Raw genomic sequence first — 15,746 nt, 5'->3', positions numbered from 1 at the left:
TTTCGGAGAATCTTGGGAAGTAGGGACTACCACAGAGGGAAGTGAGCAGAACTAGGACAACACTTAATAGGATGTTAGAAAGAAAAACAGCTTTGGAAGGCTTCAGAACTCTCCTCAGAGCATGGACCGAGCACAACTCCAGGGCACCCATAATGAAAGTGGGTGCTGACTGAAGAATAGGTTCGAGGCACAGAAGGAGACCCATGTTTCTGGACATGCCTGCTGAATGACTTTGTTTTTGCTTGGCCATGCTTATTTTTTTGCCTGTTTTTAATTCTTTTCTTAAAATATTTTTTTTCCAGTTACCTATAAAGACAACTTTTAACATTCATTTAAAAAAAATTTTTGAATTCCAAATATTCTCTTTCCCTTAAAAAGATAAGAATTTTAAATAGATTATATATGTCTGATGACCATATTTATTTGTTGTAAGGGGTTAGGGATTTTTTCTGTTTTTAATTAAGGGAGAAAGGTAGTAATAGTGATAAAAAAAAGAGGATCATTGAAACATTTTTTTAATTCCACAGACATGAACAGAGGAATTTCAGAAGGAAGTACAGACAAGAAGAATAGTCTTGAAAATAACATGTAATTTTTATATACTTTTGTTAAAAAAGCAAATAGTATGAAATGGAAATTCATGGTTTAACTTACAATTGCCTTTTTTGCATTCTGATATGAATAAAGGAATGGTCTTTTTGTGTTTAAGCTCAGAATAAAAAATAAAATAAATTAAAAAAACAACAAAACACCACATAAATGTGATGTATTATTTGTAGCAATATTACCTGCAAACGGACCAGAAACATTTCAGTCTGAGGTCTGCCCTTTTTCCAAAAGGAAGGTATTATGGGAGTTGGTTTATAAGAGCCACTTCAGGTTGAAATATATTTGGACAAATCTGTGACCTTGGCTGTCACTTTATAGATTGGGGGTTACAAGGCTAGCCCTATAGAGTTTAGGAGTTTATAGGGTTAGGTTGAAAGGCTAGCCCACTTGGGGTTGTGTTTTTCCTTTCAGTTTCTTCACTATATCATATGAAAGACTTAACACTATTGAGACTAACTATAAAAGCCAGAAAGGTAACAATACAATCATAGTTTCTGACCCTGAAAGTTGGGGATTAAGGATCGTAGATGGGATTTAGAGCTCATAGAGGTCATCTGGCACTATCTCCTTGTTTGACGGAGGATAAAACTGAAGCTTAGGGAAAGTAATTTGTCCAAACCCACACAAGTAAAAAGCAGTAAAACTGGGATTCAAAAAAAAAGGTTTAAAGTTTCAGAAAAGAAAATTTAGCCTTGGTGTAAGGGAAAGCTTTCTAATAATTAGACTTATGCCAAAGTGCAGTTCTTGGCCTGTCATCCATCCATCCATTCATCCATCCATCTGTCCATCTGTCCGTCCATCCATCCACTCATCCATGCATTCATCTATTGTCTCTCATTCTCACAGGACTTGCTTACCTCCATTTTCCATTATACATGTAATGAGAGTCTCTCCATCCCCTCCCCCATCATTTGATGCAATCATAGAAAGAAGCAGATAACAGAGGAAACAAGGTAGCAAGGTTCATTTAAGGTGTTCAATGAAGTATTTACACCCTGTTATCCCTTTATAAGCCACTGGGTGGTGCAGTGCATAGAATGCTAGGCCTGGGGTCAGGAACTCCTGGGTTCAAATCCAGCCTCAGACACTTACTAGCTGTGTGACCCTGGACAAGTCACTTAATCCTATTTGCTTCAGTTTCCTCATATGTAAAATGAGCTGGAGAAGGAAATGGCAAACTGCTGCAGTAGTTTTGCTAAGAAAACCCCAAATGGGGTCATGAAGAGTCAGACATGACAGAAATGATTGAACAATAATGAAAAAAATCTCTTTACAAGTTTTTCAGAAGTTTTGTTGATGAAATAGGAAGAGAAACTTGACATTGGCTAGCTGAAGATTGCCCACACCCTGATGGCATTTACAATGCTGAGTCTGCAGCTCCATGATCAGCTGACCCAAGAAGAAGCTTTGTAGATTGTGACCCTTGTGCCTTTGGGTCAAGAATGAGGAAGGCAATTCCTCTCTCTTCCCCAGACAACTCATCAGTCACAGCATCTTTACTGTATAGGAGATAGCACATCTATATAGTAAGGAATAAAGAAGAGAGAGAGACCCAGAGACAGACAGACAGAGACAGACAGATAGCGAGAGACAGAGAAACAGCGAACAAGAGAGAGAAATACAGAGACAGAAAGACGGAGAGAGAAAATCAGCAGAGTTGTCCCCAAGGAATCTCTGGAAGCAGAGAAGAGAGCTCTGGGAGGAGAGACTTAACCCTGGCAGTTAAGAATAGAGTTATAGGAAAGAGCAGGTCTGGGGAACCCAAATGAGGATTGTCTCAGAAGAAATACTTCATTGAGGGAGAAGCAGTGTGAGGACCCCATGAGAAGAGAGGATATTGGGGTCTTGCAGTACAGGAAATATAAATTGCCTTGGCCATATGTGTTTCCTCCCTAAGTGCCTCACTCCCAGTGTTGAACTGATATTACTAGTATTTGTGTGAAGGTGTGACCCAGGTTCATGGAGGAAATGTTTTGTAACTTCTGTCCTTACGATTCCATCTTAGTAAAAATGCTTTCTCCATCTAGCTTTGGTAACAGGAGTCAAATGAATACTCTCATTCCTGGAAAGAACCTATAAGTCAATTGTTCTATGGCTTTACTTACCATTCCTGTGACTTCCTCAATATTCTCCAAATGTCTAGAAAACATTCATTCTCTCCTGGTTTCCAGGTTATACAAAATACTCACAAAATCAAGGAATTTGAAATCTGGAAGACTTACCAATAGCTCACCCATATTCCTGGGTTCGAGCCCTGCATCTGACACATCCTGGGTGCCTGCTCAAATGAGTAGAGAAGACTGATTATGACATTAGCATATCAATTATCATATGCAGACATAATGAACCAGCGAATGAATTAAAGAAAACACATTTATTAAGCACTTATTATGAGTGAAACACTGTGCTAGTACTGAAAATACACATGTAAGAAGCAAGAGAGTCCCTGTACAAAATCCTTCTGTGATTTTATGATGCCAGTCACTCTGCTGGTCTTCCCTCACCTTTTAAGGGCAAGTATTAATCCCATTTTAAAGATGATTCAACAGGTTCAGAGACATAGAATGGCTTCCTCAAAGTTACCTAATTGGTAAGTGGGAGAGTCAAGACTGGGAGCCAAGTCCTTGGATGCCAAGCCCAGTGGCATTTCTAAGGCACCAACTCATCCACGAACTTTCAAAGAGAACTCCATGCCTCAGTTTCCCCACTTATAAAATGAAAAGTCTATTCCTTGTCCCCACTGTCATCTGGATATTGCTCATGAAGAGGAATATACAAAGCTGAAATTCTCTCCCAGGGGTTCCCATGTTCCTCGGGGGCACAAAGCAGCAGGGACACTGTCGCCATCTGCAGGGCCCCTGTTCATGCTAGGCAGAGGAAGTTACTGCCTGCTGCTCATGGGAGACAGTCAAGCTGGTGCAATGGCTTCCCAAGAGAAATTCAGCAAAGTCTCTATGCTTGGTGTATTTAAAGCACGATTGGAGAAAGCTTCCCAAAACATTCCAGAAGGAACAGGCCAAGCTAGGATGGGAGGAAGAAATATCGAGCCCTTTCCCAACTCAAATTTCTGTCATTCAGTTAGTCCTCAGGGAAAAGGGCAGAGACCTTTTGGAAGATACTTGTCTAACGTTTTTTTCTTTTCACTTCCTCATTAAAAAGAAAAAGAAAAGCTTTCTTATCCCAAGTCAGTGGAGAAACTCTGTCATTGAGTACAAAACCAGCAAGTATTTATTAGGCTCTTACCATGTGCCAGCCATAGCTAGGAGCTCCAGCTACAAAGGCACAATGAGTGAAGCCATCTCTGCTCTCAAGGAGCTGATGTTGGACTTTGGAAGATAATAAATACAAGACAGTAAATGCAAAGCAATGACCATTGGCCAGCGATGCTCCCCACCACTGCCCAGTCGACTGTCAGCTTCTTGGGGGAAGGAGCCATGTTTGGGGGGTTTGTTTTCACTTGTGTGACCAGATTCATTAGCATGGTATCTTGCAGATATTTGGGGTGTTAGGTACGACTTCAATCAAATTGGTTTGGAGTCAAGAAAGCTTGATTCAAATTCTCCCCTAGACACTCTCTATCTGTGTGACCTATGGACAAATCCCATCATCTCCCTCAGCCTCTCTTTCCTCATCTACAAAATGGGGACAACCATGCCTTGGATATCCACCTCCACAGGTTCTGGTGAGGTCCAGATGACAGTGTGTACAATGTTCTTTAGAGCATGATGTGAAATGTCAGTTTTTAATGAGGCGAATATGATGGCAGCACGGTACACTGAAGAGAGCTGTGGCTGTGGAGCCCAGGAAAAAGGTTCAAATCCCACCTCCATCACTTACTGGCTGGGGGGACCCAAGGCAAATCAGCCAAGAAGCAGTTCTTAGTGTTTACTGTTTGTGACACAGTGTGCTATGTTGGAGGCATAAAGAAAGGCAAACAAAACCCAAAAAGACCCTGTCCTTGAGGAATACTAACAATAGCAACATCGACATGGGGCATGAAGGTCTAGAAATATAATCTCATTTTATCATCACAACAATCCTTCAAGCTAGGTGCCACTATTATCCCCATTTTACAGATGAGGGACCTGAGGCAGAGAAAAGGTCACAAAGCTAATGAGTCAGTGAGGCTGGATTTGAACTCAGATCTTCCTGACTCCATTCATTGCCTAGCTGCTTCCAGGAGAGTACATTTTGGTGGGAGAGGCAAAATGGAAACAACATATGCATGTAATAACTGTAGGGAGGTCGTCTCAGAAGAGACATCACTTAAACTCTTTGGGCCTCAGTTTCCACATTTCCTCTCCTATAAAATGAACCAGTTAGACTATATGGTCTCTGCGGTCCCTTCCAGCTTAAAAATTATGCCCTTGGCCCTCCTAGGAGCTGCTCCCAGAATTCCCCATTAAAGCTCTGGTAAGAGGAAATGCAGTCTAGCCATAAAAGCACTATTCAACTCAAACAAGGCGGTACTCTTCACCCAAGCCAATATGGTGCCTGTATCAGGGAGTCATGCACTACCACCAAACTGCTGAGGAACTACCTTTGCCAAGTGCCCTCCATTCAACAAACCAACCTCTGGATGGTTTGGCCACAGCCAGGTTGGGATCAGCCTTGGGTCTCCAACAGCTTAGAACCAAGGGAGCTGACCTTTGGGGGCTTCTTCTCCCCTTGGGCATCTCCTGCTGAGCAAGAGATCCTACTTCCACACCTCCCACCCCCAAGCCCAAGGAATTGAATTGCCTACTGCTTGCAGAGCTTTCGTGGGAGCTGGGAGTGGGGTGCACCAAGTACCCCCTTCCTCATACCACCCCCATTCCATTAGAAAGCCTGCATTTTGGAGTTTGAATGGCTTTCCTTGTCCAGCACTAATTGACAGTGAAAACCTGCTTTTTCAAGGCAAGGTAGAGCATGGAAGGTAAGTGATCAGAGCAGTGCCCCGGTAATAAATCACCGGGCCCAGGTCACAGTTTGGAGTGTGAATGCAGTGTTCAATAAAGCAGTGTACTCCACCTTTCAGCTTCCAGCCGACCCGGGCTAATTGACCTCATTGCAGTCCCTCCATTAATCATTCTGGCACATGGGGCAAGAGGCTGCTGGGTTGCTTAGATCTGCAGGGAGGCAGGAGGGGCAGAGGCGTGGGGGCGGGGGGAGGTTACAACGTAAAAAGGAATCATAGACAATTCCTCCTTAATTAACTCATTGAATTTCCAGGTTGACTCTGCCAATGGAACACGGGGAATAGATCCACGATGGAGACCCTCGGTTAACTTCGCACTTTGATGCGAGGGTTCGAGGTCCTCTAACGAAAGCAGATGTGAGCATCTGTGCCCCAGCCTGTGAGTGAGGCAGCTATGACACAGGATTAGGAGGAGAGCCTAGCAGTGCATAATCATTCAGCACCATTGATCTCTGCGAGCTCTGATTAATAAATTGCACCAGAAGGATTTTCTCGGGTGACTACAATTTTATTTCACCTATTAGAAGATTGTCACACCCCCAGCACCAACCACGTGGGATTGGTTCGACTCTCCCCTTTGCTCCCTCCTGATGGCCCTCCTGGTCTTGCCTGTACATTTACTTCATGGCTCTGCATCTGCTTTTCTGATGGATGGACAACAAATCCATTCCTATTCCAATATCTTGGAGCAGCTTCTACGACGCCATCATTGCTAATATTTATATTGTACATTAAAGTTCCTGGGATCAGAGGGCCCTATCCTTACCCAGTCACTGGTCCCCCAGTGGGGGACCACCTTGTTTGAGTTGAATAGTGCTTCTATGGCTAGACTGCATTTCCTCTCACCAGAGCTTTAATGGGGAATTCTGGGAGCAGCTCCTAGGAAGGCCAACAACATCCTTTTTAAGCTGGAAGGGACCGCAGAGACCATATAATCTAACTGGTTCATTTTATAGGAGAAGAAATGTGGCCAGAGAGATCAGGTGCCTGCAGCATCACACAAGCAAAAACTAGGATGATGGCTATAGGGTGAGAAAGGGACCATAGAGTCAACTCAACAAGCATTTATCAAGCACGATGTATACCACACACTGCGCTGAGAAACTAACAAAGTCAAGACAAACAGTCCCTGCCCTCCTCCAGACAGGCCATCTAGGTCACCACTCCTCACTTTATGGATGACAAAATGAGAGTCAAAGAGGAGAGCCGACTTGCCTGAGGTCCCACAGGTACTAAGTGGCAAAAACAAGCATTGAGCCTAGTTTTTCTGGTTCCAAATCCAGCATTCTCAACAATGGACTCATCCCATTTAGCCCTCCAAGAGTATCCACAGTTTCCTAGAAGAAACTCATCAAGATGAAATGACTTGGTTACAGTAAGTAGGAGCCTAGAAATGGAGCTTCCACTTAGTTCTTCCTGAGCTCTCCATCAACTAGGCCACCTTGCCTCTCCTGCTCCAAGAAGACTTGACAGAGAGAGAGAGAGAGAGAGAGAGAGAGAGAGAGAGAGAGAGAGAGAGAGAGCCAGAGAGAGAGAGAGAGAGAGAGAGAGAGAGAGAGAGAGAGAGAGAGAACCTGACACACTGAGGATCAGAAGAGTCATAGGATCTAGAACTTGAAAACCACTGCACCCAATTCCCTTCATCTTAGAAAGGAGAAAACTGATGCCTGGAAGGGTTAAATGACTTCCCCAAGGCTCCCAGCTAGGAAGTCTATGAAGTAGGATCCGAATCCAAGTCTGAACCCAGCATCCTAGTCAGAAAACCATGCCTCTCGTCTGTACTCATCTCTCCCGATGCCTCTCGAAGGTCACCTTTGTTGCCAAACTTTCTTGACTTCCAGCTATTGAACTGTCCTTTCTTCCAAAACAGGTTGCTGTTCCTTAAGAAAGTAGGAACTTCCAAGGCCAAGCACAGAAGGGGGAGAATGAGGGCATGGAGTGGGAGGGGGAGACACATCTTCATTTTTATCTCCAGAAAAAAGAAGAGAGAGATAAGAGATCGGAGAGAGCCAAGTTCTTCCCCCATCACTAATTGGTGAACTTAGTTGTTTGGCTTCCAAACCTCAGCCTGAAGACATCGGACTCTAGCCCTTGGGTGCCCACACTCGGTTCTGCCGATCTCAAAATTAACTTGCATTAACTCCAAGCTGGAGGTTTTTCCTCCTCTGAACCAGGAGCAAGAGTTCAGATCAAGCACATTTGACCAATCCAGTCCAAGTTGCAGTGAGTCCCATGCAGCTCTTCTGTGGCAGCTGTGGCTGGATGCCAGCCCCAAAGCTGGCAAAAAACCTTTTTAGTTCAGCTGTCAATGCTGGACTCATTCCTGATGTACCAGAAGTGATGAGCAGTGAAGAAGGGTTCATTCGTTCATTCAACATCAACCACATGCCTACTGCTTGGGGCCAGGGATGGATGCAAAGGTAAAAACAGAACAAGCCTGCCCTCAAGGAGTTCATAATCTACTGGGTGGGAACATGTAGACAGATAATTAAATGTAATACTTATGTTGTATATGTAACATGTATATATCATCATACATATACATTGGGTAAATATTAATTAATATGGCAAGAGAAAGGGATGGAGCTAACATCCCAGGGAATCAAGGAAAACCCCACACAGCAAGTAGCAATTGAACTGAGCCTTGAAGGAAGTTAGGGAATCCTGGGAGAAGAGAGTGCAAGGGAGAAAGAGTAGTGGTTGTGTCGATGATGATGATGATGATGATGATGACAGACTTTCTCTAGTGGTTTAAGTCTAATCTGCTCTTCAGAACTTATCTAATGCCCACTTACACTAGCAAGTTGTGTCCCCCAATGTCATCTGACTGCTTCTCCCACCTACAGGTAACCCTGAGGTGTTATGGTTTCTAGAACTGTCATTCATGAGCCCCTACCTAGTATGATACCCAATTTTGATGAGGCAGTTGGCATCACTTCGCTTTTACAAAAGGTGTATTTATTGAGAAGATATAGAAAAAAACAGTGGCTAGAAAAATAACCTCCCCAGACTATGTCCATTCTCTTCCCTTACATACACAAAGTTCCTTGGAGGAATAAGTTTAGTGGCCAAAGAGTTTAGGTTATTTCAAGTCTTTTTCTTCCTTTATGTAGCCCCTGTGAAATTTCCCTTAGACATAGCTCTCTTCTGGCTTCTGAGGGTCAGTGCCATTACAGAGTCCTGAAGGTGATGACATTACTGTGTCTAGCATATTGCTGGTGTGTATCTCAGCTCCCAGTGTAGACATTGCCAACAGGGACTGCTGTTAGGGAATGCTCTACAGGTGCCAGAGGAAATTCTAAATCTTCTGACCTTTCAAAGTTCATGAGGTTGTCACCTGGTCAATCAGGGAGGAGAGAGGAGGAAAACCTGATCCTCCACCCTCTTCCCAACAAAAGGTAATACTCTTGGTCACCACTTGACTGACATGTTGCTAGAATGATCAGACCTCTGGATTGATTTGCTGTTTTATCCATGGCACCATAGAATATGCCTGATTCCCTTAAACTAGTCACAGAAATATTTCCTGCTGTTGCCCAATGATCAAATCATGCCAGTCCTACCAAATTGATTAAGGACACTTTTGTAACCATTTTATGCTTTTGAGTGACTGAGTCAATCAAGCAATCTGGGCCTTCTGTGTTTCTATTAAAGGAGGATAGCACGGAAACCCCCAACTTTATGATAATATCAGAATATAGAATTTTGAGCTAAAGGGGTCCTTAGAGGTTTTCTAATTCAACCCTCTCATTTTACAGATAAGGAAATAGGAGCCCAGGGAGGCTGTGACTTGCCCAAGGTCACACATATAGTAAGTGGAAGAAGAGCCAGAAATTCCAATCCAAGTCCTCTTAGAATTATTAGCAAATTATTTTATCAAATTATTTTTTAATTAAATTATTATTTTAAAATCCAGGTCTTTTTTTTTCTTAACCCAAATTTAGCATCCTTTCTATTATTCTATATCCCTTCTGTTTCTACTATTCTGTGTTCTACATATAAGCTCTGAAATTCTATGTGTCACAGGCTCTCCTAACTCAAAAAATTAAATGTTCTAAGTTCTATCCCAGTTCTTTTGTTGTTCAGTCATTTCAGTTGCTTATGACTCTTTCTGATCCCATTTGGGGTTTTGATACTGGAGGGGTTTTCCATTTCCTTCTCCAGCTCATTTTACAGATGAGGAACTGAGGCAAACAGGGTTAAGTGACTTGCCAAGGGTCACACATCTAGGAAATGTCTGAGGTCGCATTTGAACTCAGAGCTTCCTGACTCCAGGCTCAGCACTATACCCACTGCGCCACCTAGCTGCCATCCCAGCTCTAACACTCTATGTTTTAGTCTTATGCTATTCTGAGACCTCTTACAACTTTAACATGCCATAGTCTAAGTTCCCTCCTAGCCAAGACATTTTGTTCTAAGGCTAAGGTCAGCCAGTCTAAACATTTATTAAACTCTTGGTTTGTGCCAGGCACTGTGGATACCAAGGAAGGTAAAAACAAACAAACAGACTCTGCCCTCTCTAAACTCACAATCTAATGGGGGAAACAACCTGCAAACAAATATGTACCAAAAACTGTAAAAAGAGATCATCAATAGGGAGAAGGCCCTTGAGTGAAGAGGGATCAGGAAAGGCTTCCTATAGAAGGTGGGAATTTAGCTGGGACTTGAAGGACACTGAGGAATCCAGGAGATGGAGATAAGGAAGGAGAAAATTGTAGACACGATGCACAGTCAGAGAAAATGCCTGGAGTCAAGAGATGAAGTGTCTGGTTTGTGAACAGCAAAGAGGCCAGTGTCACTGGGTCAAAGGGTACATGGGGAAGTGTAAGGTGTAGGAAGGAGCCTGGAGAGATGGAGGAGAGGAGGGAGGTTGGCTTAGAAAGGGCTTTAAGGGCAAAGGATTTTATATTTGATCCTGGAGGTGAGAGAGCACCACTGCAGTTTATTGAGTAGGGGCAGGGGGTGACATGGTTGGACCTGGGCTTTAGGAAAATCCCATTGGTGTCTGAACGGATGATGGACTAGAGTGAGGAAAGACTTCCAGTCAGAAGGCTATTTCAATGTGAGGGCTTGAGGGTCTGTACCAGGGAGGTGGTGGCATTGTAGGAATAAAGGGAATATCCAAGAGATGTTGCAAAGGTGAAATGAATGGGCCTTGGCACCAGATTGACTGTGGGGGGTGAGAGATAGTGAAGAGTGAAGGAAGACATGCAGGCTGCAAGCCTGGGGGGACTGAGCCAATGGTGTCGCCTTCCAAGGTAATAAGGAGCTTGGGAGGCACAGGGGGAGGTGGGGAACTCAGATTTAAGTATGCTGAGCTTAAGATGTCTCCTGGCTGTCCAGTTCAAAACGTCTGGAAGTTACTTGGAGATGTGACTGGAGATGTGACTGGAGATCAGCAGAGAGACTGAGACAGGATAATATATTTGAGAATCATCTCCTTAGAGATGACTTTATCCATGGGACCTGATGAGATCACCAGTGTGAATAAGTATAAAGAAGAGAAGACTGAGACACAGGGACCCCTCAAGGCTCCCCAGGGCACTGAGGTCCTAAGGTTTTAGGCCACTTTCACTTCTGACATTCTATGATCTAAGTGATTTACAATCTTTGTAATAAGGCTCCTCTTGGGTTTGGCCTTCTACGTCCTAAGCCCACCTCTTCCAGAACTGACCTGCTATGTCCTAAGCCCCCTTCCTGCTTTGACATTCCATGTCCTAAGAGCCCTCCATCTTGGACACACTTTCGTTTTATGGCATATGTGAATATAGTGTTTACATCATAGGAATGTTCAGACATGGAAACTGAGGCCTACAGTCCTTGAGTCACTTGCCCAGGACCTCATTACAAGGTACCCGTAGTCATCTCAACCCAGATTTTCGGATTCTCAATCCAGTCTAGGGATTTTCCCATGAGACTCTGCTGTCTTTATGCACCATCAGAAGTGCCTTTGGAAAGATCTGGGGATTTGCGTAGAGCCGTGCAAAAGGCTTTTGTTTTGGTTCATAAAGTGGGTTTGGTGAGTAAAAGACGGAACAGACTGAAAGGAGACAGGGCCTCCCCCTTTCTGCTGCGTCTTCCGAACGTGCCATTGCTTTGAGGCTTCGGCGCTCGCCCACCTTCGTTCAAGCTACTTGCTTTCGCGGCCCCGCTGTTCCCGATTTCCATCAAGCCGGGCCTTGAATGTTTTTCCCGGATAGCTATTCAAAAGGGGCGGTTTCCCCAGGAGCCCGCACGGCAGAGGCTATTAATAAGCAAGCAGAGCGCGCTGGCACATATCCCTCCTGGAGAAATGCCTTCTCCGGGCTGTTCTCAAACATTTCCCTTCAGGGTTTTCCTTCAGGGTCCCATTCATTTGGAGGTAATGTGGAAAATTGCTTAATGTTTCTTGTCGTAAGCAAATGGTGTAAATGCAGATCGCACAGGGGGAGCAAAATGCCTCTCTTCCACTTGGCTTCCATATCCATCTGGTGGCATTGGCAAGGCACGAACACTGGGACACGAAGCTTTCCCTGAGCTGTGCGGGCATGCTCAGTGAGGAACGCTGTCAGCTGCCTGTGTCTCATCCCAAGCTCTTCTAGACTGCAGGCTCCTGGAGGGGAAGCGATCATGCTCAAAAAGGGAGCCGGGCAGAAGGAAAACCATTCCGACATCTCTCCTTCGTGGAAGTGGGGGACTATGGGTGCGAAGCATTGTGTATACTGCCTGACTCGGTTGATGTGTTGGCTGGTTTTGCTGAATTGACTTTTTTATTCCTTCTTTCTTTTTTTGTTTTCAGTTATAAGAGCTGGTTCTATGTGTGACCGAGGGAAGACTGTATTGGGAAATGAAAATTATGTAAAAGCAAAAGACAGGAATAATTTTTAAAGATAGAAATCGGGGGCTATTTCTCACACCCAATTTTCCATCTCCCATCCTATGCTTTCTCACTGGCAGCCTCCTTCACCTGGGATGCCCTCCTTCCTCACCTCTGCCTCTAAATATCTCCACTCTCTTTCAAAGCTCCCAATGTGCAAACTGTCTTTCACCACTGATACAAATGGCAATTCATCATCTGCCTTGTCTTAGAATTTTGTCTGGGAACATTCGAGGTTAATTTCATAGTTATCCTAAATTTGGAACTGCAAAGGACCTTGGGGGGCATGAAGTCCAACCTCCCCCTTTTACAGATGAAGCAAGTCTGGCAGAGAGAGATGAAGTCACTCAGGGGCAGGCAAGTGTGTGGGGAGGTAGGGTTCATTTGAACCCAAGCCTTCTTGACTTATCCACCCCACCCCGTGGTCTTAACGTTGCCTCTCTCTGGAGAAGGTAAGTTCCTTGAAGACAGGGTCAGCTTCATTTTGGCCTTTGTATTTTCAGTGCCCAGCACAGGATTTGGCACATAGTAGATGCCCAAAGATAAATGATTCATTGAATAATCAGAAGATGGTGGGTCAAGCCCAAGCTCCAGCAGTGACTAGCTACATGATCCTGAGCACATTCTAAACATATTTCCTTTAAACATTTGAAAATTTTTATTTAATTTTGTTAAGTATTTTTTGTATTTTAATGTTTTATTTTTTCCAATTATACAACCCCCTCTTCTTTTTTGCCATAGAATGAAACTAAGGTCCATGGGGGGGGGGGGGGCTTTCCCAAAAGCACATAGCCAGGATCTCAACCCAGTTCACCTGGTAGACCTTGAAAAAGTAGTTCAGACTGAGAAGGGTGAGGGAGGGAATATAGGCCATTTGCTTTGTCAACATCACAGCTTTGTTGTATCATATTTTAATGCATCAAGATATAACTTAGGGGGCGTCTAGGTGGAGCAGAGAATAGAGCACTAGCCCTGGACTCAGGAGGACCTGAGTTCAAATGTGACCTCAGACACTTAGCACATACTAGCCATGTAACCTTGGGCAAGTCACTTAACCCCAATTGCCCTACCTTCTCCCCTCCAAAAAGAAAAAAAAAAGATATAACTTAGGACTCTATGTCAAAATAACTAGATTATTGTAATATTCATATTTTTTTTAGAATTTTGAGTTCCAAATTCTCTTCTCTCCTCCCCCATCATTGAGAAGGCAAGAAATTTGGTACATGTGCAGTCATGAAAAACATATTTCCACATTAGTCATGGTGTGAAAGAAACCACAGGAAAAAAAAAAGAAAAAGAAAGGTTTTTTTTTTCTCAAGTGTGTTTCTATCTGCATTTACATTCCATCGGGTTTTTTTTCCCCTAAAGTCGAGTAACATTATTAATCATAGTTCCTTCAGAATTGTCTTTGATCTTTGTATCACTGGGAATAGCTGAATAGTGTACAATATTTCTGTTACTGTGTACAATGTTCTGGTTCTGCTCACTTGACTTTGCATCAATTCATATAAGTCTTCATAGGTTTTCCTAAAAGCATCCAGCTCATCATTTCTAAGAGCCCAATACTATTCCATCACAATCATATGCCACAACTTGAACAACCATCCCCCAATTGGTGGGCATCCTCTCAATTTCTAATTCTTTGCCAACACAAAAAGAACTTCTATAAATATTTTTGTACATACAGTATTTTTCCCTTAAAAATATTTTTGAGATACAGATCAAGTAGTAGTATTACTGAATCAATGGTATGCAAAGTTTTATAACCCTTTGGGCATAGTTCCAAATTGCTCTCTAGAATGGTTGCATCAATTCATAACTCCACTAACAGTGCATTAGTGTCCCAGTTTCCCCACATTCCCTCCAACATTTGTCATTTTTCTTGTCTGTCATATTAGCTAATCTTTTAGGTGTGAGGTGATTCCTCAGAATTGTTTTAATTTCATTTTCCTAATCAATAGTGATTTAGAGCATTTTTTTTTCATATTACTATAGACAGCTTTAAATTTCTTCATCTGAAAACTGCCTGTTCACATCCTTTGATCATTTACCTATTTTGGGAATGACTCATCTTATTATAAATTAGACTCCATTCTCTATATATTTGAGAAATGAAGGGTTTTTTTAAGCAATTGGGTTTAAGTAACTTGCTCAAGGTTACATGACCAGTTATTTCTGGGTGTGGTGCTAAGTATCTGAGCCCAGATTTGATTCCCAGGTCATCCCAACACTGGAGCTGGTGATCTTACTCGCTGAGCCACCTGGCTACCCCAAGAAATGAAGGTTTTATTAGAAAAACTTGCTGTAAAAAATTTCCCCCAGTGTTCTTTCTTTCTAATCTTGGCTACATTGGTTTTGTTTGTGCAAAACCTTTTTTTAATTTCAGGTTATCAAAACTATCTAATTTATATCCTGTAATGCTCTATCTCTTGTTTGGTCATATTTTTTTTCCTTATCCATATATCTGACAGGTAAACTATTCCATGCTCCCCTAATTTGCTTATGGTATTATCCTTTATGTCTAAATCATGTGCCCATTTTGACCTTATCTTGGTATATGGTATGAAATGTTGGTCTATGCCTAGCTTCTGCCATAGTGTTTTCCAATTTTCCCAGCAGGGTTTTTTTTTGTTTGTTTGTTTGTTTTGGGGTGGGTTTTGTTTGTTTATTTGTTTTGTGTTTTTGTGTGCGTGTTTTGTTTTTTGGTTTTGGTTTTGTTTTGTTTTGTTTTTTTTTTTTTTTTGGTGAAAGAGTGAGTTCTTGGGGCATCTAGGTGGCACGGTGAATAGAGCACTGACCCAGGAGTCAGGAGGACCTGAGTTCAGATCCAGCTTCAGACACTTAATATTTACTAGCCATGTGACCTTGGACAAGTCACTTTATCCCAATTGCTCTGCCTTCCTCCAAAAAGCAAAAAGAAAAAAAAAAAGAGTGAGTTCTTGTCCTGAAAGCATAGATCTTTGAGTTTATCAAACACAAAATTATTATGGTCATTTCCAATTGTTTATTGTGTATCTAATCTATTTCACTGATCAGCCATGCTATTTCTTAGCCAGTACTACTTTGTTTTGATGATTATTGCTTTGTAATACAGTTTGAAATCTCATAAAGCTAGGACACTTTCCTTCACATTTTCCCCCCATTAATTCCTTTTATAATCTTGACCTTTAGTTCTTCCAAAGGAATTTTTTATTACTTTTTCTAGCTCTACAAGATAAATTCTTTTGGTAGTTGGATTCGTATGGCATCAAACAAGTATATTAATTTAGATGGAATTGTCATTTTTATTACATTGGAACAACCTAATCATGAGCAATTAATAGT

At 42.5% G+C, this 15,746-nt stretch overlaps 1 long non-coding RNA gene across 1 annotated transcript in view; it reads right to left on the bottom strand.

The window, feature by feature from the left end:
• LOC138145307 (uncharacterized) overlaps positions 1-15,746 on the bottom strand; it is a 118,856-nt gene that overhangs the window by 17,547 nt on the left and 85,563 nt on the right. Inside the window, exon 2 of the long non-coding RNA XR_011164184.1 lies at positions 2,832-2,887. This is a non-coding gene — a long non-coding RNA (uncharacterized lncRNA). The remainder of the gene's footprint in view (positions 1-2,831; positions 2,888-15,746) is intronic.

The sequence above is a fragment of the Petaurus breviceps genome, unplaced genomic scaffold, assembly GCF_028583685.1.
Source record: "Petaurus breviceps papuanus isolate PSGF00001 unplaced genomic scaffold, PetGlider_PUasm1.0 139, whole genome shotgun sequence".
In the NCBI taxonomy this organism is placed as follows: Eukaryota; Metazoa; Chordata; class Mammalia; order Diprotodontia; family Petauridae; genus Petaurus; species Petaurus breviceps.
Note: the sequence above shows the minus strand (reverse complement) of the source record. Positions and strands in the feature narration are given on the sequence as shown.